Source organism: Rhineura floridana, chromosome 16 (genome assembly GCF_030035675.1).
Source record: "Rhineura floridana isolate rRhiFlo1 chromosome 16, rRhiFlo1.hap2, whole genome shotgun sequence".
In the NCBI taxonomy this organism is placed as follows: domain Eukaryota; kingdom Metazoa; phylum Chordata; class Lepidosauria; order Squamata; family Rhineuridae; genus Rhineura; species Rhineura floridana.
Window position 1 is genome coordinate 29,994,874 of NC_084495.1, and position 24,701 is coordinate 30,019,574.

At 44.1% G+C, this 24,701-nt stretch overlaps 1 protein-coding gene across 7 annotated transcripts in view; it reads right to left on the reverse strand.

Moving 5' to 3' along the window:
* The window catches only part of PASD1 (PAS domain containing repressor 1), a 143,966-nt gene extending 134,705 nt beyond the window's left edge, over positions 1 to 9,261 (reverse strand). For 6 of the 7 annotated variants that reach the window (XM_061598976.1, XM_061598967.1, XM_061598971.1 and 3 more), the window contains exon 1: positions 4,640 to 4,800. The gene's annotated coding sequence lies outside the window, so the exon portion shown is untranslated. Of the gene's footprint in view, positions 1 to 4,639; positions 4,801 to 9,239 lie in introns of those variants that run through there. The other variant, XM_061598974.1, reaches the window with a different exon arrangement.
* Positions 9,262 to 24,701: the final 15,440 nt, after the last annotated feature.

Consider the following 24,701-nt stretch of genomic DNA (forward strand, 5'->3'; position numbering starts at 1 on the left):
AAGAGAGATTGACAAGTGGTCAGTGCCTGCCTGGCTCTAACTGTGCTCCTGAGTCATGACTTGTCATCACCCTGGTCCACCCAACTCCCTTCATCCCGTTCACAGGTAGCAGCCATCAAGGCAACGTAACAAGAAGGGTGTTCAAATGGTGCTCGTAAAAGTTAAAGGCATCTGCAGCGTGACATCTGAGTCACTGCCTCATTTATGTGGGCCGCAGTTTTAGCATTAGACATGAGGCACTTTTGCCCCTGAAGATCAAAGGCCATAGTGGGGGGTTCTGAGCTGAGAAATGCATCCGAACATTTGGGAAGCGTGAAACCCAGTGGATAACGAAGGCTGCAATCCTAAATACGTCTACTCAGAAGTAACTCCCATTCAGTTCAATGGGTCTTGTTCTCAGCTAAGTGGAGTTAGGATTGCAGCCCAGCAGACATGGTGAGGCTTACAGATAACAGTGGAGGTTCGTCTGTTAGGCAAATGGGGCATTGCCCCACCAACCTGGGTCTCCTCTCAGCCAGCCCCCACCTCCCTGCCTTCTTACTTGCTGCCAGTCAGGGGATGGCTCTGCCTGTCATTGGCTCTGGCTCCACCTACTGTAGCAGTTCGAGTGCAGGACTGGGACCTGGAAGACCAGGGTTCGAATCCCCATTCAGCCCTGAAGCACACTGGGTGACCTTGGGCCAGTCACTGCCTCTCAGCCTAACCTACCTCACAAGGTTGTTGTGGGGATTCAATTTGGAGAGGGAGAAGCACATACGCCACTTTGAGCTCCTTGGAATAAAGTGGGATATAAATGCAATAATAAATAAATAAATAATATCATGCAAGCAAATTGGGATGGGTGCTCTTTGTTGTATAGTCTCCCCACAAATCTTATTTATTTATTATCACATTTATATCCCACCTTTCCTTCAAGGAGCTCAAGGTGGCACACGTGGTTTTCCATCCTCTCCATTTTATCCTTGCAACAACCCTGTGAGGTAGGTTAGGCTGAGAGACTGTGACTGGCCCAAGGTCACCCCCAGTGAGCTTTATGGCTGAGTAGGGATTTGAATCCTGGTCTCCCAGGTCCTAGTCCAATACTCCTCTAACCATTACACCACACTGGCTCAGAACCAATGCTCTGTAAAGACCAGACACACAGTCTAAACTTTTGCATAAACTTTCTGCAAGCAAATCAGGATGACTGCATAATAAACAGGTTGTCTGGAGGGGCCCAAATAATTTGCACACATAAAAACTGCAATACCCCACCTCTGAAGTATGGAAACTCATTTGCAATGCCACATGCAGCTTACAGCAGAAGAGCACTGACTGGGCAGGGAAGCAGCCCTTTTTTCAAGTTGATCAACATTAAGAAAAGACTATTACTATAGCTGATTGAACTGAAAAACCTGAATGAGTTCACAGCAGTGCACAGAGATGCCTACATCTGGATCATTGCTAGATTCCAAGAAAATGCAGCCCATATGTAGATCAAAGCAATCCTTCTTGCTCATAACTATATTTATGAAGCAAGCGCTGCCCCACTTCTAAAGACCGACAGTGGAGCACACAGTAAAACTCTAGGGTGCTATAATAGGCTACTAGGGAGAATTAACAGGAAGCAGCAGTCTTTAATTAAGATCTAAAGGGACAAGAGAGACAAAGCTAATGTCCCACTGGGATTGTTGAGAGTGCAGCAAATGTTCCTGATTCACAGTCATTCAGTTTTGTGGCACTGGCACTGAGGCAGTTCAGGGTCTGGTCAGATTTATTAGAAGCCCATGACCCAGGCAGGCTGATCTGAATGGCTGTCATGTTTATCATACCTACAGAATGTGACCAAGGTGCTTGCTGAGAAAAACACAACAATACCTCTATCAGTCTCAACTTCAATGTGCTTTGGATGAATCATAGAACAGTAGAGTCGGAAGGGGCCTATAAGGCCATCAAGTCCAACCCCCTGATCAATGCAGGAATCCAAATCAAAGCATTCCCAACAGATGGCTGCCCAGCTGCCTCTTGAATGCCTCCAGTGTCGGAGAGCCCACTACCTCTCTAGGTAAGTGATGTATTGACCCCACCCAACCAGGATGGTAATTGGATCCTCCTAAACAGGAAATACAAGGGCTACCTGTTCCAGTTAAGCTTTGATTAGGAAACCAGGTGTTCCTGAGCTGATGTTTTCCTAGATCTGCTGGGAGGAAGGGCAGGATATAAATCAAATAATAAATAAATAAATAAATAAATCCTTTGCTTGTCCTCTGTTCCCATTCTATTGTTTGTTCTTTGATCCTTCCTCCTGGATATATATATAATTATATACCACCTTTTGGCCCTGAAAAGCTCCCCCACCCCGGGACCATTTACAACCATAAACAGATAACTTAGTATAATAAAACAATTACTTAAAAGCAGCATCAACAGAGAATGAGCAACGTGTCATTTAAAAACTCTCAATAGCTCTCAGTAAAAATACTTCAGTGATATGTTCGGAATTGATGGCAAGAAAATATCTGTGATAAAGGAAATTCCTATCAGACTCTTATTATATGACTATGACAGCAAGATTATTGGGTGCGTAAAGATGGAAGATGGAAGATGGAACCAATATGGATAATGGAAGAAAAGCGATTTGAAATTACTGGACTTAGTAGACTTGATGAGTTGGATTATTGACATGTTTATCTAGAAAAAAAAATTGATGGACATATATCTCAAGGATTGGAAACTTCTCTTTGACTTTTTGTGGAAGAATAAAATGATATGATGTTAATGAGATTTGAAACCAATGAAGATAACCGCTGGAGGAAGGTGATTTTATAATCTATTAAGAGATAGGCTTGTTATATATTATAGATTTATAGCTGAACTATGACAAATCGGAAGTCAATATTTTTATATATTTTTTTTCTTTTCTTGTTGTGTTAGTTATTGATTTGTGTTTTTTCTTTTTGTATTGTTTTGGTTTTGAAAATTTGAATAAAAATTAATTGAAAAAAAAATAGCTCTCAGTAAAAATGTTTTTGGTTACTCATCTAAAAACTAGCCAAGGCTGTTGAATTCCCCTCAGGATAGAGCTCCACAGCTGGGATGCCACCCCTTAAAAAGCCCTGTCTTGTGTCCTGTGACTCAGCCTTTGGCTCTGACCTCTGGCTTGTGATCCTGCCTCCTTCGGTCCTGACCTCTGGCTTGCGCCTCAATCTGGTCTCCTGGCTTGTCGTTTGTCCCTGACTCCTGGCTTCATCGCACACATCTAGGTTCGTGGCTCCAGCTCACCTCAGACTGCTCCATAAAGATCAGCCCTGACACCTGCAGAAGTCCAACAGCTTTGGCTTTAAGGCACTAGTGGGCAGGCATCAGGCTTACAGGATCTATCTTGGGTCCTTCATGCCTATCTAAAAACCTGAGGGCCACCAGTTGGAGCCAAGTGCGAAATTCTGCCTTGTGATCAGAGACAGATGCTAAAACGTGTCTCAGGGATGAGTGTGTGAGGCCAGTTGTTTACTGTAGCCGTGACTCTTGTGCCACAGCCTGGAACAGCCTGCATATGCAAGTACAAGTCTACATCTAAGTTACTACAAATCAAAAATTCAAACACAAAAGTCCAAAGCTGGTCTCCAGAGCAGCTGAAAGATTTATTATTATTATTATTATTATTAAATAATAATAATAATAATGATAATAATAATAATAATAATAAAGTTGCTTGATACCCAAAGGTCTCCAAGTGACTTACAATACTGTTAAAAACAAATATACTATAAAAACAAAACAATAAAACAACACCCCCAATACAACCACAGGAAGCTTTGGCAGCATACTAATAACAGACAATATCATCGTAGTGTATCAGATGCCCGGGAAAAAGGTAAGTCTATCTGGTGCCAAATATATGTCAGTGAAGGCACCAGGCGGACCTTACTGGACAGCATACTGTATTCCACAAATGAGGGGCCACAAAATCATCAAATTATTGCTTATATGTAACAGGTAAGGAACTTAGAGACTGAGATATAAGTGATCAGCCATCAGGTCAGCCATGGCAGAGATTTTGTTTTGTTTCTTGCTATTCTGAAACTATTGAGAATCAGAGAGAAACTTGCTGGTCTCTGCAAATCTGCCACCGATGTACCAGTAGAATCTGAATCTACCTTTTCCCTACCACAGGTTTAAGAAATCCATATATCCTAAGTGCCATCAACAGATGGACTCAAGCACAGGAAACACTTAAGCACAGACAGTTCATGTATGCCAAGCCAAACGGAAATTAGCAGGCAGTCCTAATTACAAGAGAACAGGCCTGTCCTGTCTTTGGCAGGGTATCTCGGGTGCTTTTCAACAGTGCCAAGTGTGTTATTCCCCCCTCCCTTTTGTTTCTTTAGCTCTAAGGCACATACATACATAATTTACATTATCCTTTTTTCAACTGAAGCCTACTCCTGCCTGGAAGCCTGCAACTGAGTTGCCTAAACAAAACACATATAAAAGTCAAAACAAGTTTGCAGCTCTAGTGCCCTTAGTAAGTTACTTGTGGGTGGAGGAAGGCATCTGACAGTCATTTAATATATAGTGGGTTGTATTCAACTAACTTTTACTCAGAGTAGACCCACTGACTCCGTTTAGACCAGTTTACTTGCAAGACCACCTTACTTACCCTGTATGTGCCCACTGGAGCACTTTGATCTGTGGAACTGGCCCTGTTATAAATGCCACATAATACTTGTTCCACACTTGTAAGAAGTTGTTTTAGTGTTGCAGCACCTACTCTTTGGAACTCCTTGTGTATTGACATTTGCTGCAATTTCTTCAGCACCTGCTTAAAACTTTTTTGTTCAGGCAAGTGAGCCTATCCAGACACACAGCTGTTGATGGGTTTTAATCTGTTTTTAGTCTGTTGCTATTTTAATTGTTTAAAAAAATACTTCTAATTACTTGTTTTTAACTGTTTTATCGATAATTTGGGTTTTTTTGGCAAAACGCTTAGAGTTTTTTACAATAAAGCGGTATATACATTTTGTTAAATGTAAAAAAGATTGAAATTAATGGACCTAAATTAGTCATGGCCTTAAAATTCAGTGGATCTACTCTTGAGTAAAAGTTAGCTGACTACAACTCAGTGGATCAGTCCTAATAATCAATCGAAGCCGGAAGATAATATGGCCTGGGCAATATACAAGGCAACTGAAGAACAAAGGTTTGAAAAGAAATGTCCAGAAGGCATATTTTTTTAAATCTATTTTTAAAACAACCAATTGCACAATGCATTTTGTTTTTAGGAAAAGGCTGTTCTCCCTGAAAGAAACTTCTAGTTTTGAAAGCAAAGCTACACAGGCACACTTTGATTGTAAATCAGGAATTCTTCCAAACTGAGATTTCAGAAACATTCGAAACATTGTCAAAGTCAGTATGCAGCTTTTAAGTTGACCAACTTTTTATTCCAACGATTTATGAGCTTGGAGAATCAGCCTGCAGGAGGTCAGACTTTCACTAGGTTGCGTGTCCTGTGATTGGAAGGCTGCTAAGCCCTCAAAGGCAACTAGGACAGGTGATGTCAGTTACACCGAAAAAAAATCACAAAAAGAAAAAAATTCAACCCCACTGATCAAGTGCTAAAATCCAAGCTTTGAGTATACAAAAAAATAAACAAAACAAAAACCATCTCAATTTCCTCATCTCAGAAGGGAGGACCATAGCTCAGAGCATCTGCTTTGTATGCAGGAGATCCCAGCAGATTCATGCGAGGCTGAGAAAGAGATTCCTGTCTGAAACCATGAAGAGCTATTGCCACACACAAGACTGAACTAGATGGACCAATGGCCTGGCCCACTAAAAGGCGGCTTCCTGTGTTCCTATGTGCTGCTGCTAACTTGGAATTCAAAAAAAGGGAAGGAAGGAAGGTTCAGGCAACTGTTACCCAATCTGACTCCAATACCAGGGAAAATATTATAACAGATTATAAAGGAGTCATCTTGGTAACAATGAAGTGAAGCCAGCATGGATATGTCAAGAGTAATTCTTGCCAGAGCTATCTTATCTTTTCAAATCTGCTTACTACCTTAATGGATTGTGGGAATGCTGTGGACATAATTTATCTTGTACATGTGTGCATGCATGCACACACACACAGGGGTGTAGTCATCCAGGGTCTCAGGCGGGTCTTAGACCCCTTACTTTTTTCAGAGCAAGGTCTCAGCAGGGTCCCTCTGTCTCCAGCATCCTATGAGACAATCAGCATGAAAGGGAAGTGCTTTAGTCACCGAGAAGACTCTTCTAACATACTTCCTTGTCCTTTCCTGCTGATTGGAGCAATCAGAGTGAAAGGAGGTGAGCCAGCCACTGAGAAGACTCTTCTCAGCAGCTAACACACTCCCCTTTCAGGCTGATTGGCTCCTAGGGATGTCTGTTGTTGTGGGAGAAGGTTTAAAAAGGATTTCATTCTTAACCTGGCAGCAAAAGGGGGGGGCATGGCTGTGATTAACATGAAAGGACCCTGCACTTCTGAATTTGCTACTACACTACTGCACACACACCCAAAAAGATGTCCTGGGCAGGGCGGAGAGTTTATACTTCTAAAAGTGAAGTGGGGGGGTTATGTGGACATAATTTGGTAGAGCAGTTTGTGAACCACTGGGTTAAACCTTGCTAGATGCAGAGACATGAAAACACAAGGTTGCTGGTGGGCTAGAAAAACAAAAGACACTCTCCCTTTGTATCTATAAAAAGCTTGCCGTTCTTTGGATCTGTCTCTAATAACTAAGAGCCGCCTTTCACTTACTGAACACTGATGCTCAATCAGATCCCCCTTACCTGTGGATTCCAAATTGCTTTTACCTCTGTTTGTTTTACTTTTAAAAGAGCAAGGCGGTCGCACAGGGACACATCCTGCACTTATTTGGCACCAGTTTCAAAAGAAAGGGCAGATTCAGTCAGATATGCCTAGGCTTTTTCTTTTCTTTGTTCCTCTCTTTCTTTCACAGCGCTGCCCACTCTGTGCTTCATTTTTATTTTTTAAAAGACCCATTTCAGCCAGGCAGGTCACAGCAGCATAAACATGATGAAGGGAGCAGGGAGGGAAGCTCAGCCAGGCAAACAGTCAGAACTTGTTGTTCCTGACCCAGTAACCTACTTTCCAGAGCACCGCATAACTGCAAAACCAACTCCTGCTCCCAGACTGGAGAGAGATCACTTCTTATTTAACTTCTCTAGGCAGAGCAGGCCAGGCCAGAGTGGGGTGGTGGTGGAGGGACGTGGGGAGAACATGTAAGAGGAAACCTGATCGCATGTGGTCATCATCACTGACTGCGCTTTGACCACAGAATTCATTTTAGAGGCTAGACAGGAACACCAGAGGAGTTTTCCAGCCTGACGTCATTCAGAAGTACTGTCTGGCGATGAGGACCCAGCCCTCAGCATATGGTCATTCTTGCGACAGGCAGGGGCGGTTAGGGAACCGGGCAGAATGACTTTTCCCCCCTCTCTGCCAGATTGCATTTGTTTGGTTTGGTTTTAGCCATCCAGCTGGAATCTTGGGGGGGGGGATGGAAGGATTTCACAAAGTGCAAGCTATGGGGTGTGTGTGGATGGAAGGCGACTGTAAATTAAATGTGCAACGCCATTCCCTGAAGCCTGCCTTTCCCCCACCTCCAGTAGAGGCTGGCCCATTATGCAAGTAGGATGCTGCCCCACCAACCCAAGTCTTTCCTCATCCAGCCTCCACCGGCCTGCCTTCTTATTTACATCCAGGCCAGGGTGTGGCCCTGGCTGTCAGCTTCCTCCTCCTTAGTCTCCGTGTTGCCCTTGTACAACTCAGCAGGGAGGAGGAGGAGGAGGCCATAGCTAGAATTAGTTGGCTCCCCCATCACTGGCTGCCTGCTTTCTGCTCCAGCAGTCCCAATAGGCACCAGCCACCTCTGCCCACTCCCATTTTAACCAGATCATGCCCTCTTACTGTAATCTTGGCCACATTCACACCATACATTTATTCCGCTATTATTCCACTTCAAAAAGGCCTGGCTTCCCCCAAAGAATCCTGGGAAGTATTGTTTATGAAGGGTTATGAGACTTATTAGGAGACCCCCTATTCTGGCTCACAGAGCTACAATTCTGGTTTAACAGTCAGTCCGTCTGCCCAGGGAACTCTGGGAATTGTAGCTTTGTGAGATGAATAGGGGCAGGCCTGGGGCCAGCAGGTGGCTGGGTCAGGCACTGGCCTAGGGCCCCTGCGGTTGGCTGAGGGCCCCTATGGCTGGGAGTGTGGAGCTCCTGCTCTGCGATCCCCACCAACATTAAGTTATGGGGCACCACCGGTCAGTGGTGTGGATCATGGAGCGGGAGCTTCACTCTCCCAGGTTAAGCCATCACCACACACGTGTGCAGCCAGCACATGCTTAAATATCCCCAGTTACACCTCCTGTTGCATCATCACATGCATGCCATCACCCAAGATAGCACTGGGAGCATTGCCACATCAGCGTACATGCCTGCCATCAAGCAAGATCTTGGGTGATAGCAGGCATGCATGCTGATGCGGCAACACAAAAGGTAGTGAGACTGGGTGTATTAAAGTGTGTGCATGCATCTGGTGCCCAAGGGCCCACAGCAGTCTGGGTCTTCTAACAATTCTCAGCACCCTTCTGGGGAAGCCAGAACTATTTAACATGGAATAATAGTGGAATAAATGTATGGTGTGAATGTGGCTCTTGCAAAAGCCCTAGCTAGGGAAGCTGGCACAAAAGGCAAATGTGATGGGACCCACTGGCTTCCCACTGTAATTTGAGCATCAGAAAGGAACTGCAACAGGGAACTTAGGTCCATGCAACAGAAGCAGCCTTAGACCAGATCAAATGATTTGTGCATTTAGCCTAGTGACGTCTACTCTGACTGGCAGTGGCTCTCCAGGGTCTCAGGAAGAGAAAACCTTTTCCCCATCACCTGCTTCCTGATTTTTTTAGTGACCCAACGGTGCTGTGGCAAGGCAGCCACAAAGATTATTAGCAGAGATGATTGACAGGTGATATAAGGTGATGTCCTCGATTGACAGGTCGGTGTGGTTTGCTGGAAATAGGCTCATGGGCCAAATTGGACTCCCTGGATAGAAGTATTCCATTCCTGTTTTAAGTGTAGATGCTGGGACTGACCCTGGGCTTTCTGCATGCAAAGCATGTCCCTGACAGGGCCTTTTCAGTGGTGGCACCTACTTTCTCCTTGCCTCCTGGCTAGCTCTGACAGCAGCTCAGGAGATCCTTGCTCCTTACCTTCTTTCTCCTTCTGCATCTGTTTCTTTTTCCAAACACCACTTCTTTATTCATGAGTTGGGCATTTGGAGACCTAGAAGGTGCCTTATACCAGTTCAAGTTGTCTTCCTATGCCAACATTGCCTACTGTGAATGGCAGCACCTCTCCAGGGTCTTAGGCAGAGAGAAGTCCCAATTCCCATCCAGAGTGTGTACTCACACACATATACCAAGCACAAACATACAAGTTCCTCTTTGGAGAAGCCCTTCACCTCTTTTGTGAAGCCCTTGCCTTAACCCCTCACCAGTCAGTTATTCAGGCCCCAATGAGTGTCAGCTGCAAGCAAGCCTTTATTAGTTCTTACTTCAAAAATCCAAGGCAATTTGTAGCGAGTGAGAATACTGTAAATGCAGAAGAAGAGGCAATGAATCCTGATGATAGCATCCCATCTACATCATCAAGCAGTTTGGTAGCAGCAGGAGATAAATGTGTAGGCCCTGAATTCAGTCATTCAAGCAATATCCCAGACAGTGAGAAAGGACAGTCAAGTGGTGACAGCGACAGAGAAACAGAAAGCGGTATTTTTACTGTATAATCTTAGAAGGTTGTATAATCTTAGAATGGGGTATGGCTGTGAGGGGGCATGGTGTGACTATCATAAAGGGACCCTGCACTTCTGAATTTGCCACTACACAACTGCTTACCTTCCTCCTCCTCTCCAGCTGAAATGACGTGTGATTTTCCGTATCTGTTCACTCCCATCCCATACATATCACTTTAAAAAGTGATACCCTGTTTTTTCCACGCAAGGTGCACAAAACAGGAGAACGGTCCCCCTCTCTTCTGCGTTTTGTTAGTATCACTGTGACTGGCTCTGTCAGTGTGCCCTTCTTCTTTCTGGAAAGTACAAAAGGAAAGGTCCCTGCCCTGAGGAGGTTACAATCTACAATTCCAGACAAAGAGCCACATCTTAGGAAAGGAAGAGAAATGGAGGCAGAGGGTAAATGTGGGGACAGTATGCATTTATATCAGCTGTGTGTATATAGGATTAGCGAGACTAGGTCAGAGATTAGGAGAGTCAAAGGCTTCATGGAAATGGAAGTTATTGTCTTTCGCCCAGCTCAGATTTGGACTGTTATGTACCCTGAGGCAAGGACTTTTTTGTGTCTCCTTATGTTTTGGTGGAACTACATATTACTTTGCCAAACATCATGTTCTCACTCCTGCATTTGCTGAAGTAATGTGAATATGGGGCCATTTATAGAGGAGAATCCATGAGCAGAAGGGAGTGCTTAATATTTTGCACAACCGTGGATTCTGCTTGCAATTCTCCCCCCCCCCTACATTTTCTCTCCACTTGGGTTCATTTCCAGGCTTTAAACCCAAACCCAGCGGCCCCAGGAGCATTTTTAGAGAAGATTTGGTGGGGCGGAGAAGGTTTAAGCACCTTCTTCTTACCTATCAATTCTCTCCTGCAGATAGCCTAGTAGTATGAAAGGCAGTGCTGGAAACACCTTCTGTGATTCATAACATGCAATGTAACATGCAATTATGTCCTTGCTCTGTAAAAGATGGATTGCCTATCTTTTCTCCATACAGCAGTATTGGGGAAAGGAGGTTTTAACCTAGGGTTGGGGAACCTCAAGACCTTCAGGCCTCTTTACCTAATAGCAGTTTTGGGGAGAGGAAAACAGCAAGAGAGTAAAGGATTAAACAGGTCTTCCACTAGTGCCATTGCTCTATTTAAAAAAAAAAACAAGAGCTTGGAAAAGTTACTTTTTTTGAACTACAACTCCCATCAGCCTATGCCAAGCTCTGGAAAAAAATCCAGAGCCACTCCCCTACCCCCCACTCCTTCAAAGAAGTGTCAGCAGAGCCATCATGGATTGCCTGTATTGCACATGTGTTTTGGCTCTTACCATGGAAACAATGATTAGATAGATAGATAGATAGATAGATAGATAGATAGATAGATAGATAGATAGATAGATAGATAGATAGATAGATAGATAGATAGATAGATAGATAGATAGATAGATAGATAGATAGATAGATAGATATGAAAAATTTGCCCCTTTAGTTCATTTCCTCTCTTCCCCCTGCTTAGGAAAAACAAATAGTTTCAATCATTTGGTGGCAAGAAAAAGACAAATAGTCTTGAATGGAATGGAAGAGCATGTTCGCAGGGCAAAATTTTCAGTGACTCATTCAGCAAGATATGGGCATGTTTCTTTGTCGGTTTCTTCTCTGTTGCTATTGCAGCCCACTCCGCAGTACACTTTCCCAGCGGTTTGGATCTAGGCATGACAATGAAGGGCACAAGAATAACAGCAACTAAAGATAGTATTTAAAGAGGTTTCCAAGTGCTATAGCTAGCACTATTTTTCTACTCCTACAGCATGCTTATCTACTGCGCTGCTGCTTAGTTGTGCATTTCCATTTTCCGTTCACTAAGCGCCAGCCCAGATGAAGTCATCGGTGTCAGTTTTTCAAGCTAACCCAAATGATCATGTACTGAATAATTGTTCGATGATCAAACGCTACTTTGTGGTAAAGCCGTCATGCCAGCTTTGCCTTTCACTTGCAACCTTCATCCAGCTGTGATGGAGACAGCACAAAACACCATTACTATTTTGCAAACTGGGATCTGGGAAAGCTCATGGGGAGGACGCCAGGAAGACATGCTTACTCTGAGCCTAGATCTCCAACAGGAATGTAGGAAGAGACCACTTTTACTGAGTCAGACCATTGGTCCAGCTAGTTTAGTATTGCCTACACTGACTGGCAGCGACTCTCCAGGGTTTCCGGCAGGGAGTTTCTCCAAACCCTACTTGGAGATGCTGGAGATTGAACTCGGGACCTTTTGCATATAAGGTGGATGTGCTACCACTGAGTTACAGCCCTTTCCCATAGTATGCCTTTCAGCTGCAAAGCAGCAGACCCCCTCACTGCAGAAAAGGATGCTTCTCCAGGCCACAGCTGTCTGCTTATTACATATACATCCTGCCATTGTTCGAAGGAAAAGGAGGCCACAGGTGCCACCAAAAGAAGAGAAACTGCATCTCAGCCATGAGACTCTTCCAGCCCTACTTGGAGATGCCAGGAACTTAACCTGGAGCCTTCTGCATGCAAAGCAGGCGCTCAAACCAAAGCGCTCTTAAGACCTAGGAACAAAGGAAGCGGCCTTATTCTGAATCAGACCATTGGTCTATTGAGCTCAGTATTGTCAACACTGGCTGGCAGCAGCTCTGCAGGTTTCAGACAGGCGTCTCTCAAAGCTGTACCTGGAGATGCTGAGGACTGAAGCTGGGACCTTCTGCATGCAAGGGAAGAGTTCTCCCAGTGAGCCATGGCCCTTCCCCTACTCACAACTCTTGGGTCTTTTTCTTTGTTTAAATTGCGGTTTTTCTGGCCAGCTACACATTTGCTAGTATATGAAAGGTCTTCCTCCTGTTGCCTGAACAAAGACTTTCAGTCCCTCACAGAAGATCTCCAAAGCTAAAGTGAAACAACCTTACTTATTTAATCTGATTAAAGTTGCATTTATTTATGTATTTCAAACATTTTGATCCCACTCTTTAGCCAAAATAGGCTCCCAGAGCTTACAAAGATCAGTTATAAAACAGTCCCTGCTCAAGGTAAGAAAAAGTGGCAAGGAGGGAGGAGGAAGAAAGCAAACTCAGGCACTAGATCTTAATGGCAAAAGTTCTTATAACAACAGCTGGAACGGCAACTTTTCTAAGACAGGAGGAGTTGCTAATTCTCTCAGCAGAGCCAATGGAGAGGCCTGCTTCCCTTCTCTTCTGCTGCTGTAATTAGTACCTACATTTAAAAGGTTGGTCCAGGGGTAGCCAACATGGTGCCCTCCAAAAAGGGAGGGGAGGAGACGAGAGATAAAAGAAAACAGAGAAGCCAGACCAATTACACCGGCCTGCTCCCTCTGTGTAAACATGTTCTTTTGTGTAATGTTCAAACAAGCTAAGTAACACTTAGCTGTGATAAGCCTGTGGCAGCAGGCATGTGCTAAGACTGGGTGAGGCGACGAGGTTTAACCAGCACGTGCCACTCTCATCGACAAAAAAGCAAAACTGGGTTGTTTTCAAAACATTCAAATAGCAGGAAAGATTTCAGAGAACTTGCTTTAACGTAAGTTTCATCAGGCATGCTGTTAATTGTTTCTGATCACCTAGGTTTACATTTCTCAGTTCCTACATCAGGCAGAGCAATCCTAAGTACAGGAAGCCAGCAGAACTTATGCTGGCTTGCGTTAAGCTTCCACATCTGTTTTCAGCTAGCTACAGTTTAGCAGTATGTCCGAATCCAAACAAACTGTGGCTACACTTAGACTGTGGTTTTCTGCAGGGATGGGGAACCTGTGGTCCTCCAGATTTTGTTGTACTACAACTCCCCTCATCTCTGACAATTGGCCATCCAAGATGGGGCCGAAGGGAGTGGTAAGCCAACACATCTGGAAGGCACTGGGTTGGGGAAGGCTGTTTTAGGATTTCTTACTGAGCATTAGCCTTGGAAACAACGGAGGAATTTGCCTGCCCCAGAGCTTCTGGACTACAATTCCCATCATCCCTGCTTATTGCCTATGTCAGCTGGAGCTGATGGGAGATGGAGTCAAGGAGATCTGGAGGGACACAGGTTCCCCATCCTTGGTTTACTTACACAAGTCAATGTCAATCCATGGTTTCTGAAGCTAATCTATTTCAATAATTAAACCATAATTAAGATTAACCACAGTTTAGGATTCAGATGTAACACTAAACTACAGTTCATCAAAAATGGAGATGGAAGCTTCTCATTCCCTCCTGGCCAGAGTTTGGGGGGGGGCAGAGTGCCAGAGCCTTGCCTAGACTCATCATAACAATAATCCATCGTTTATTGTTTTATCCAAATGCAGCCAGTATGTGATCCAAGACCAGAAAATCACAGTGTTTCTGCATTCAGTGTATCTCTCCCTGGGCTATGTTTAGCCTCTGAATATTTTGCTGTATTCAGTCTCCAATAGGTCTGCACATATGACAGCAAGGATTTTTTTAAATAGGCAAAGTTCAGTGTGAACTTGTTTAGCAATGCTTCCAAAGAAATAATGTTTTATTTGATGTCAGCTGCTTGCTTGGATAGTAAAAATGAAAATGAGACAAAAGGAAGTAGTGGGGGGCAGGTTAGAGAGTGGAAGTATCTTGATTCTGTATTCTGTCTTCCTACACTTTGTCAGAACAAAGAGATCTCCTGGAGAAAACCACAGAACAAAGAGACACACACAATCAAATGCTTAATTCATACCCAACATCATGGAAAGACACTTCTGCATGGGTCAAGGCCTTTGTATAAAAATAAACGATCAAACTACATGGGCAATATCTAAGGCTGGATTGCTAATATTCTTGAGTAGTTAAGAGGCCAGGCCCTCACACCACTTCTGATCATACCTTCCAACATTTCACAGATTAATTTGTGTAATTAATGTGTGAGGAACCTGTGGTCCTCCAGATGTTGCTGAACTATAACTCACATCAGCCCCAGCAAGCATGGCCAATGGCTAGGGATGATGGGAGCTGTAGTTCAGCAAGAACTGGAGGGTCAAAGGTTCCTTATACCAGATACAGGGCAAGGACAGGAAAACTGTGGCCTTTCAGATGTTGCTGGACTACAGCTCCCATCATCCGTGACCAATGCCCATGCTGGCTGGAGCTGATGGGAGCTGGGAGTCCAGCACTATCTGGAGGGCAACAGTTTCCCCATCCCTGATATAGGCATATGCTGGTTAAAGCCTCTATTCTCAACCTGATGTTGCTGAGCATCTTGAAGTAGGGCCCAAATATGTCATATGCGGTGGGCAGGGTGGGGTGGGGGACACTAGCATATTATTCAAATTCCCTATCCTAGGCATGTTTACTGAAAAATTAGTCCCATTGTTTTCAACGGGACTTACCTCCAGGTGGGATGACAGCTTTGCTTTTCTTAGTCGATGGCTGGCACAGAAATCTCTTCTCTCTCAGTGAAGAATCTGGGTTTCCTACAGACAGAAAAATAGGGAGAGGCGGCAGATGAAAATAACGGCAAGCTCTTCCACAGGCCACAGCAGTCCCAGGGAAGCTAGTGGAACTCTGCCAACAGCAAGGCTAAAAGAGGAGGCAGCGCTTTGCTTGGCAAATTGGGGCAGGCTTCTGTTTGACTGGGGAACATACAAGTGACATCATCACTTGGACTGCCTGAAGTGGCTACCGCTTTTGCCAACAATGCTGAGGTGGAGGGGTGGGGGCAGGGAGTACGGAGAGAGAAGAAAAAATAAAACCACTTTAGACATTTAGAAGACATGTATTAGCAATACCCACTTAGCTTGTGGGAGGGGAGACGCAAAACCCAGCAAGTTGTTTCGGTTTGAGATGTAGTGTGTAAAAATGCCTGAAAGCTCTCAATTTCTGCAGACCTGCAATTTTATTTTTATTTTATTTTATTTGTAGTTGGTTTTGGTAAGTATTTTTTTCCATGCTGCTTCGGTGCATATTAGTGGCTTCCTGACTAATGAGTCATTGCTGTAGTTCAGTTAAATCATAAGTCGGCCATAAAATTGCAAGGGATCCTCACTTTTTATAGCAGTGTGATTCTTAAAATAATTTAAAAAATAAGCAATGGGCCAGAAATTACAATTCTCTACTTTTATCTTCAGATTGGCTCTTCATGGAAACACTAAACTAGAGGGAGAAGATTCGGAAAAAGTTAGCAGTGGCAGAAGGGGGGGGATCTATTAAGATTTTTTAGACATGACCTAAAGGTTATACTAAGCGTGCAACTGCTGTCAATTATGCCAGAATAATTTAGCTCTCTCCTCCAGTGATGGCTGATGCCCACTGGGACTGGGAGGGTGGAAGGCTGGGAGCCCAACAGTAGCTGGAGGCAGAGCCAACTCGTTCTAGTTTTGTCCCCATCCTCCTCTCTGCTGAGCTGTACAAGGGCAGCATTGAGACTAAGGACACTGAGACTAAGGTGGGAACTGTCTGAGGATAAACTGAGGTTGGTGGGGCAATGCTCCATGCGCCCTAACAGACCAGCCCCCACTGCTCTCTTCCATAGCGACTGGTCCTGCCCTTCCCCAACATGGTGCTCTGCCAGGCCCAGCCTCCAAGACGTCTTCTGTATCTTTAAAAGTTGTGCAGGCGGAAGGGAGAATTCCACCTTGTGGTTTTTCTCATTACAGGGTTGCAAGAACACCTGCACTTGGCTGACTTTCTCTTCTCCTAAAGATACAGGATCAGTCTCAGGCCAGAAACCTGGCAACCCTAGTTACAAGTGACTTGAACAGGGGGTTGGGGGAAAAGACAGAAAGGCAATGTATTCGTCCCTCTGCTGATTCCTCCTCTAAAGTGTTTGTTGTTTTTGCAGGCTTCGCTCCTCCCCTTCCTCCCTTCTTTTCCTGTCTTTGTTCTCAGTTCATTAGTAATGGCTCCCTGAGTGGAGGCAGCATGTATGACTTTGCCACTTTGAAGTAATAAATCTTAAGTTTCTTTATTCTTTCAATTACCAGTCTTAACAGACCAGTTATTTCTGCACTCCAATGCAATATATATCTACCAAAAAATTCTAACAAGCCACCCCTTCCATAATAGAACAAAGGAATCTCAAAGGGAGACTGAAACATGAAACTGCTGAATTATGATACTACTTTAAGAGGTTCCATGCTGTCATTTGTGGATTGAATCGCACCATGGATTTTCATCACACAACATGTGTTAATTGCCTGACCATGCCAGGATGTCTTGTGTTAACAGCACAACTGTTCATTGTGAACCACCAGAGTTAATTACATAATTATCACGCCTCCTTTTCTGCATGTCTTCTGACTTCACTGTTAACAATTCCTACTCCTAACCATATACTTGTAACTGATGAGAAATCTGATGAAGTCCATGAAAGGTTATGCCATAAAACTGTTTTAATCTTTAAGGTGTCTCAAGGCTCTTTGCTTTTTTGCTGCAAAAAACAATTCGGTAAATGTTGACCTTCAAACTGGCAAAAGTCTTGTAACAGTTGGCATGTTGGAATTTGGCTGGAGACACCTGGGCTCACATCCCTGATGAATCATGGGGCATGACTGCAATCCTGTGCATAATCACCTGAGCATAAACTGAGAATACAGTAGAGCCCCACTCATACGGTGGGTTACGTTCCGGACCCCCGCCGAAAAGCAAAAACCGCAGAAAAGCAGAACTCATTGAATAGAATGGTGTGCAACGCCCGAAAACCGCTGTAAAAGCGGAACAAGTGCCGTATGAGTGGGGCTTTAGTCTAATTGCGTCTAATTGAGACCACCGCATTAGCAAAGTGCCATAAAGTGAAGCGCCATAAAGCGGGGCCCTACTGTAAATGGGGTGCCACCACTGAATAGGTGCTGCCTCCAGTTGCCACTTCCCTTACCTCAGATCATGGTAGTATGGGGGGATGGGGGAACAGGGACCTGACATTGAAGTTAGGGGTCTTCTGGAAGCTGGAAGAGCTAAAATGTATAATTAAGACTAGATCATCAACGGAGGCAATAGTAGGATTATGAAGAGTTTCCATAGCTCTGCAATGGCTAATTATTAATTACGGCTACTCCTGATTTTAAAGAGGGTGCAACTCCCAATATTTGCACAGACTCACTGCAGGGAATAGAAGGCCTATCTTTGCAAACGCAAGGAGCAGAGTCTCAAAAATCTCTTATTATCTTGAGATCAGCCAGACCCAGAGAAGATTCAGCAGCCTCTCTTGCCAAAGAGTTAACAAGAGGGCTTTTTTCTTGCCTTATTATTCATAGCAGGAGTTATATAACAGGCACTGTTTCTGCGAGTGCCTACCAATTGCCACTTCTGTGTCCAGAGATAATGTTCCTAGCTCCCATCCTAAACCACTTTGCAGTAAATGAGATTATGGGGAAGAAAAATAGGGTGGGTGGGTTTCCAGGTAGATATTTAATGCTAATGCGGGTGGGGGTGGAAGGACACAATAAGAATGCATTTCAAAAGGCTCCCACAACTGAGAAAAAAGAGACACATGTCCAGCTTTCAGAGCCCAGTGCCTCGCCTGGTTATTTAATGTTATTTAGCCTAGCAAAAACAGCGTGGCCTAGATTTTCCATGCTCAGTGCTTGGAAAGTGATCATTCATGCAAATGGAAGGGGGAAAGTTGAGCTCTTTGCTTTTAATTACTGAGATTGCCTTGTTCACATTGCACCCCCCCCATCCCTTTCCATTCTATCAAGCTGAATAATAACAACAACAATAAGTATTATTATTATTGATCACCTTCCATCCACGTCTCAATGTGACATACAAAATTAAATAAAAACAATTAAAAACACTAAAAATAACATCAGATAAATGTAAAAACAAAGGGTTTAGTTGCTGCTGTTTTAATTGCTAATTTGCTGGTTTTGTGTTTAACATTTTATTGCTTAATATAGTGTTATTATAATTTGCCTTAAGTCACCTTATTAGGGTTTTACCCTAAAAGGCAGGATGTAAATACATTAAGAGTGCAATCTTGCATGTCTATTTAGAAATAAGTAAATCCCATTGCGTTTAAGGGGACTTATTCCCAGTGAACATAGGTTTATTATTATTATTATTACTACTACTATTACTACTATTACTATTATTATTAATCAATCAATCAATTAAACTTATATCCCACCCTTCCTCCCAGTAGGAGCCCAGGGCAGCAAACAAAAACACTAAAAACACTCCAAACGTTATGAAAATAGACTTTAAAATATATTAAAGCCCAAACATCTTTAAAAACATATTAAAACATCTTTAAAAACAGCTTTTTAAAAAAGCTTTAAAAACATCTTAAAATGTAATTCCAACACAGATGCAGACTGGGATAAGACCTCTACTTAAAACGCTTGTTGAAAGAGGAAGGTCTTCAGTAGGTGCCAAAAAGATAACAGAGATGGTGCCTGTCTAATATTTAAGGGGAGGGAATTCCAAAGGGTTGGTGCCACAGCACTAAAGGTCTGCTTCCTCTGTTGTGAGGAACAGACCTCCTGATAAGATGGTATCTGCAGGAGGCCCTCACCTGCAGAGCAGTGATCAACTGGGTATACAAGGGGTAAGACGATATTTCAGGTATTCTGGTCCCAAGCTGCATAGGGCTTTGTACACCAAAACCAGAACCTTGAACTTGGCCCAATAGCTAATCAGTGGCCAGTGCAATTCTTTCAGTAGCGGGCTGACATGTTGGCGATACCCTGCCCCAGTGAGCAGTCTCGCCGCTGCATTTTGCACCAGCTGCAGCTTTTGCAACAACCTCAAGGGCAGCCTCACATAGAGCGCATTACAGCAATCCAATCTGGAGGTTACCAGTGCATGGACAACAGCAATCAGGCTATCCTGTTCCAGAAACAGCCACAGCTGAAGCTGGTAAAAGACACTCCTAGCCCCTGAGGTCACCTGGGCCTCTAGCGACAAAGTTGGATCCAGGAGCACCCCCAGACTGCAGACCTGCTCATTCAGAGGCAGTACGACCCCATCCAAAGCTGGCAACTGACCAGTTATCAGAACTCGGGAACCACCAACCCACAGCACCTATGTAAATACATAAATAAATAAATAAATAATTTTTTAAAATGATCAAATCCATACCATAGTTGCTGCTCCTCCTCCCCTAGCCTGATGCATAACACTTCCCCTCTCGGCCCAATGGGAATACCTCTGGAGGTTGTGGGGCTACACTTAATTGCATGATACTAAAGGGTAATTCAATCTAGCACCCTCCCTCTCTCTGCATGATAAAGAGAACATATGAACTTGTTCCTTGCTGAAATGGCAAAACTCCCTTTGAAAGCGTGACTGGGAGCCAGTTCACTTTTTCACGGTGGATGTATGTGCATGTGAAATCCAAAGGTGTTGCAAAGCATTTGTTTTGGTTCCTGCTGAATCGAGTCCGACACCAGTTTGCTAGATGCAGATCACATGCGTACAAATTAATTGTGAAGCTTTAGCACAGACATACAACTCTTACGCAAGTCATAATCCTCTCACCGACTCCTTAATTCGGTGATGTTAAGTTCTGTGGCACAACAGTCCTGTTGCCTGCATCTGTTTGTGTGAGTGTGTGTAGCTTTTTTTTAAAGAGCTTTTGAAAATATAAGATCCTATCTGCAAAGTAATTTTCTCACTGACACCTGTGGCTGTCTTTGTGAAGAGTCTAGTGCCTGGGCAACCAGCAAAAATAGAGAAGTGCTTCTAGGTGCTAATATTTTGATTCACCTTGTGAATCGCTTGCTGTCTTCATCTACTGCCAGCTGAATCACTCCCCTGAATTCTCTGGCTGAAGCAAAGGATAATCACATTAAATTTATACTATACAGCCACAGTTTAATTAAACACTGTTATACAATTCACATTAACTATCCTGTGAATACTCTTATGAAATGGGGATTGTTTTTGGAGGGGGTTACTTTTTTTGGCCTCGCAAAAGGAAATTAAAGCCATAAATCTCGTAAAAAGGGGGACCAGAACTCTCTTCTCTTTTTTTAATGAGACTCGTTGACTGCTGCACATGGTTGTATTGCAACAGATAAACAGAGGTCCAGGAAATAAAAAAAAACATGATGTGGAGAAATAAAAAGATGTTCTGCAGATTAAAAAAGCCTGCCAAATGCTTTTTAAAAAGTATTTCCTGGTTACCAAAGTGCGTAGTGATAACATATAAGATGATCCAACCAAAGCTGAGCATTTTGAAGTCCCAAGGATACTGAAGGGAGACTTAACACAGATTTGTACGCACTTGCCTATGGGGAGCCAGAATCGATGCCAGATGACTCGGAAAGGAAGCTATTGCAGAAAGGAAGTTCCCCTCCCCTTTTATGGTATTGATGTGCCAGAAATGACTTAGTTTGGTCAGTCTCGTAACTTTGTGGACTTGCAAAGCTGAGTTAAGCACGTACTTAAATCTCTCACATTTAAATCAATGGAACTTGAAGGTCTGAAAGATCATTTTGTAATAAATGGCTGGAGAAGTGCAGCTAAACTGATACAAGTTGCTTTGGATAATTAAGCCTTTGCTATTTAGCAAATGAAAAACAAGCTAATCCTGATGCATCGCTTCCCTCTCCCCCTTCCAGGATGTCTGGTGTTTATGGGAAAGGGCTGTAGCTCAGTGGTGGAGCATCTGCCTTGCATGCCGAAGGTGTCGGAATATATGGGGTTCAACTCCAACTTGGGTTAAGGCTGAATGGGGTTAAAAAGGGTAGCTAGAGAGGAGACCTCTTGGTTGCTAGGCTACACCTGTCCTTTGATCTCCTGCTGTCTCTTCCTTCCTGCTAGACTGATATGCAGAGGATGTTGATCCCAGTTCCTTCCCTCCTTCCCAGTCGTCTTCTTTCTCTTGAGAGGGGAGCAGACATATTCCTTTTGTCTCTCCCTCTCCTTGAAGCATGACAGCAAGCACTGGGCTCAGTGTTTGCTTCTCCAACTTAGCCAGTTACCTAGATATAGGACTCTTTCCTATCAAGCATGTACTTCCAGAATAAAGTAGTTATTTCTTATTTTAAAGCTTAAAGTCTCTGTCTGACTAATTTACAGGGAAGGTAGAATCTTTAGCAAGGATTCAAACACACACACATAAGCTCGCTCAGAACTCTCCGTTCCCAGCATCGCGACTCAATGACAGAAGGTCCCAGATTCAATCCCTGGTGTCTCTAGGTGGGGCTGGGAAAAGCTCCTGAAACTCTGGAGAGCTGCTGCCAGTCAGTGTAGACAATACTGAGCTAGATGGACCCATGGTCTGCCTTGGGATATTTCTATACCCGTCTCCACCATTTCTGTCTACTGCACAGCTTTCTCACAGGGGAGGCTGGTGGCTCTGATGTTCGTGGAGCAGTGAATCCACTCCGGGTTTTAGTCTGAACTTCCAAGGAGCTGCCCAAGGTGCTCAACTTTCTTGGGATGGTCTTATGCTTTTATCCTCCATGAAAGCAAATTGCGTATGGTGTGGACCAACCCTGCTTTCACAGACAAAAGAGTAAATTCAAACCTCTTAAGCAAGCCAAAAAAGAAAAAAACAGGTCGAAATAGCTTCCTTCTTGCTCAGGGTGAAGCTGTTGCCTGCAAACGCTTTGTAAATTGCAGAGCTCGCAGGTCGCTGTGTCTTTGCAAATTGTCAGAAAAGTGGGTTGGAAAAGGACATGGCGACCCACCAATACAATCTGTAGCCTGCATCCCTTCTGTGTCTGCTTCAGAAGGCACACGTCACAACCCAAAGGAAGCAAAGCCAATATTGCTGAACGCAGAGGTTATAGAGACTGTATTCCTTTCCCTGTTTTTTATCGTGGGGTGTGTGTGTGATATGTTGATACCGTGGAAAGGCACAAAACCATTCAGAACATTAAGAATCAACAGAATTTAAGCAGGCCTTAAAGAAGGGCTGTGGCTCAGTGGGAGAGCCTCTGCCTTGAGTGCAGAAGGTCCCAGGTTCAGGTCCCAGGATCTCTAGGTAGGGTTAGGAGAGACCCGTCTGAAATCCTGAGCCACTGCCAGTTAGTGTAGATGAAACTCAGCTACAGAAAATAACATGGGAGTCCACAAGAAGAAGAAGAGTGAGACAGCCCAGACCTTGTGTGCTGGAGTGAAGTGCCTGGCCAGCATCCAGGTGCAAAAGGCTTTGTGGGTGGTAGTTTATGGCAAACAAGAGGAATTTTATCACCTCTGTAACCAAAACCGTACGCAGCCTTTAATCCTTTGTGTCCTCACCATCCCTTTGTGAAAACAAACGTAGCTTACCTTTATATTTGCACTCATTTGCCTTTTCAGCTGTGGGCTGACACGTGCAATCAGGAGAGAGTACAACACAACAATTATATGGCAACATTTCCCCCTCTCAGAGCCCTGCACAAGTGCATACAAAGATTTTATACAATATCGTGCGGGAGAATGATTGCTGGTTTCCCCCTACTCCACCACCACCACCCTGCTTCATAGCAACTCCAGTTTACCAACACATAATTGCTGGATGCTTCCAATTACACTTGATGAGCCAAGGATGGAGCCATAATGAGACGGGTGATATTGGCACATTAGACAGCAAGCATGGAACCAACTGACGCCTATGCTTTTTCAGTCCGACCAAATGATCCACTCTTCTTTGGCTGCATGGGAATAGAGTGTGCTTTTGCTTGCCTTTTTCAACATTTCTTCTTGGTGCCTCTTTTGTGGAGGGTAGAACGTAGGTTGCTGAGACCCTTCTTGACATCTGTCTTCCTCCAGAAGGGTGGCTAGCAAGGACACAGGGAAGGGCCTTTTGGTGGAACTGCCCAGGATTTGCAGTTCCCCTGCTGCAGGAGGTTCACTTCTTCCTCTATCGCTGTTCCACCGCTAGCAGAGGATTCTGTTTCTGCCAGCTTTTGGCCTGCCTGCTCTAAAATTTGTTATTAACAGGACTCCTGTTTCATTTGATGCTTTTTAAAAAACTTTTCTGTTCCTCTTTTTTCCAGTTCAGTTCTCCACATTTCTAGTCATCAAGGGTCATTGGAAGTGTGTGATATATTGTTTAAAAAGAGTCCTCATGAAAATTCACCAGTGTTTTAGTGTGAATTTCTCCTAAAACATACATATTTTTGTATGCAATTTTGCCCAATAGACGCATTTTTGCAAAGTGTATTTCTTCCTATATAGTAAAAATGTAAGCCGTCACGGTGTCATGATGTCAAGTGGCATGATGGCGGGGATGTGGCGTGACCGGCAAAGACCACTGTGTGCGTGGGTGGGCTATCCGGCAGCGGACAAGTGGGCGGGCTATCCAGCAGCTGCCGCCACGCAGGCCACACAGGGGGAGGCAGCAGCAGCTGCAGAGGGGGAGCCAGTGGCCATAGAGGCAGCAGAGGTGGAGGCCACGATGAAGGGGAGAAGTGCAGCCTGGGCCTGGGCAGGTGGGTGGGAAGAAATTCAGTGACCCATGGGGGGGAAGGGGGAACTTTGGTGACCTGTGGAGGAGAAGGGGGAACTTTGGCAACTGTAGGTGGGGTTTGCGAGCGAAGCAAGCAGGGACAGCAGCCCCTAGTTCCCTAAAACAATGGATTTTTCTATGTTATTTTCACTAATATATGCATTTACATGCAGACTTTGACCTCAGTCTTGCATTTCTGTAAACATCTTCCAGATGGAGAACGGAATTACAAAATTCAGAGAAATGTGAATTTCACAAGATGGCTGTTTTGGTTTCCGTATTGTTTCAGAAAGTGTGAATTAGGTCACTTCTCCCCCATCCGTAATTGCTGTTGTTGTTTTAATATCAACATTAGGCATCTTGAATGCTTCTTTGGAATTGGACAGGTGAGATAGAAATGTTCAAATAAATAAATAGAGCCAGTGTGATGTAATGGTTAGGTTGTTGGACTGGGACGTGGGAGACCAGGGTTCGAATCCCCACTCAGCCATGAAGCTCAGTTGGTGATCTTGGTCCAGTCTCTATATTTCTCTGTCTAACCTACC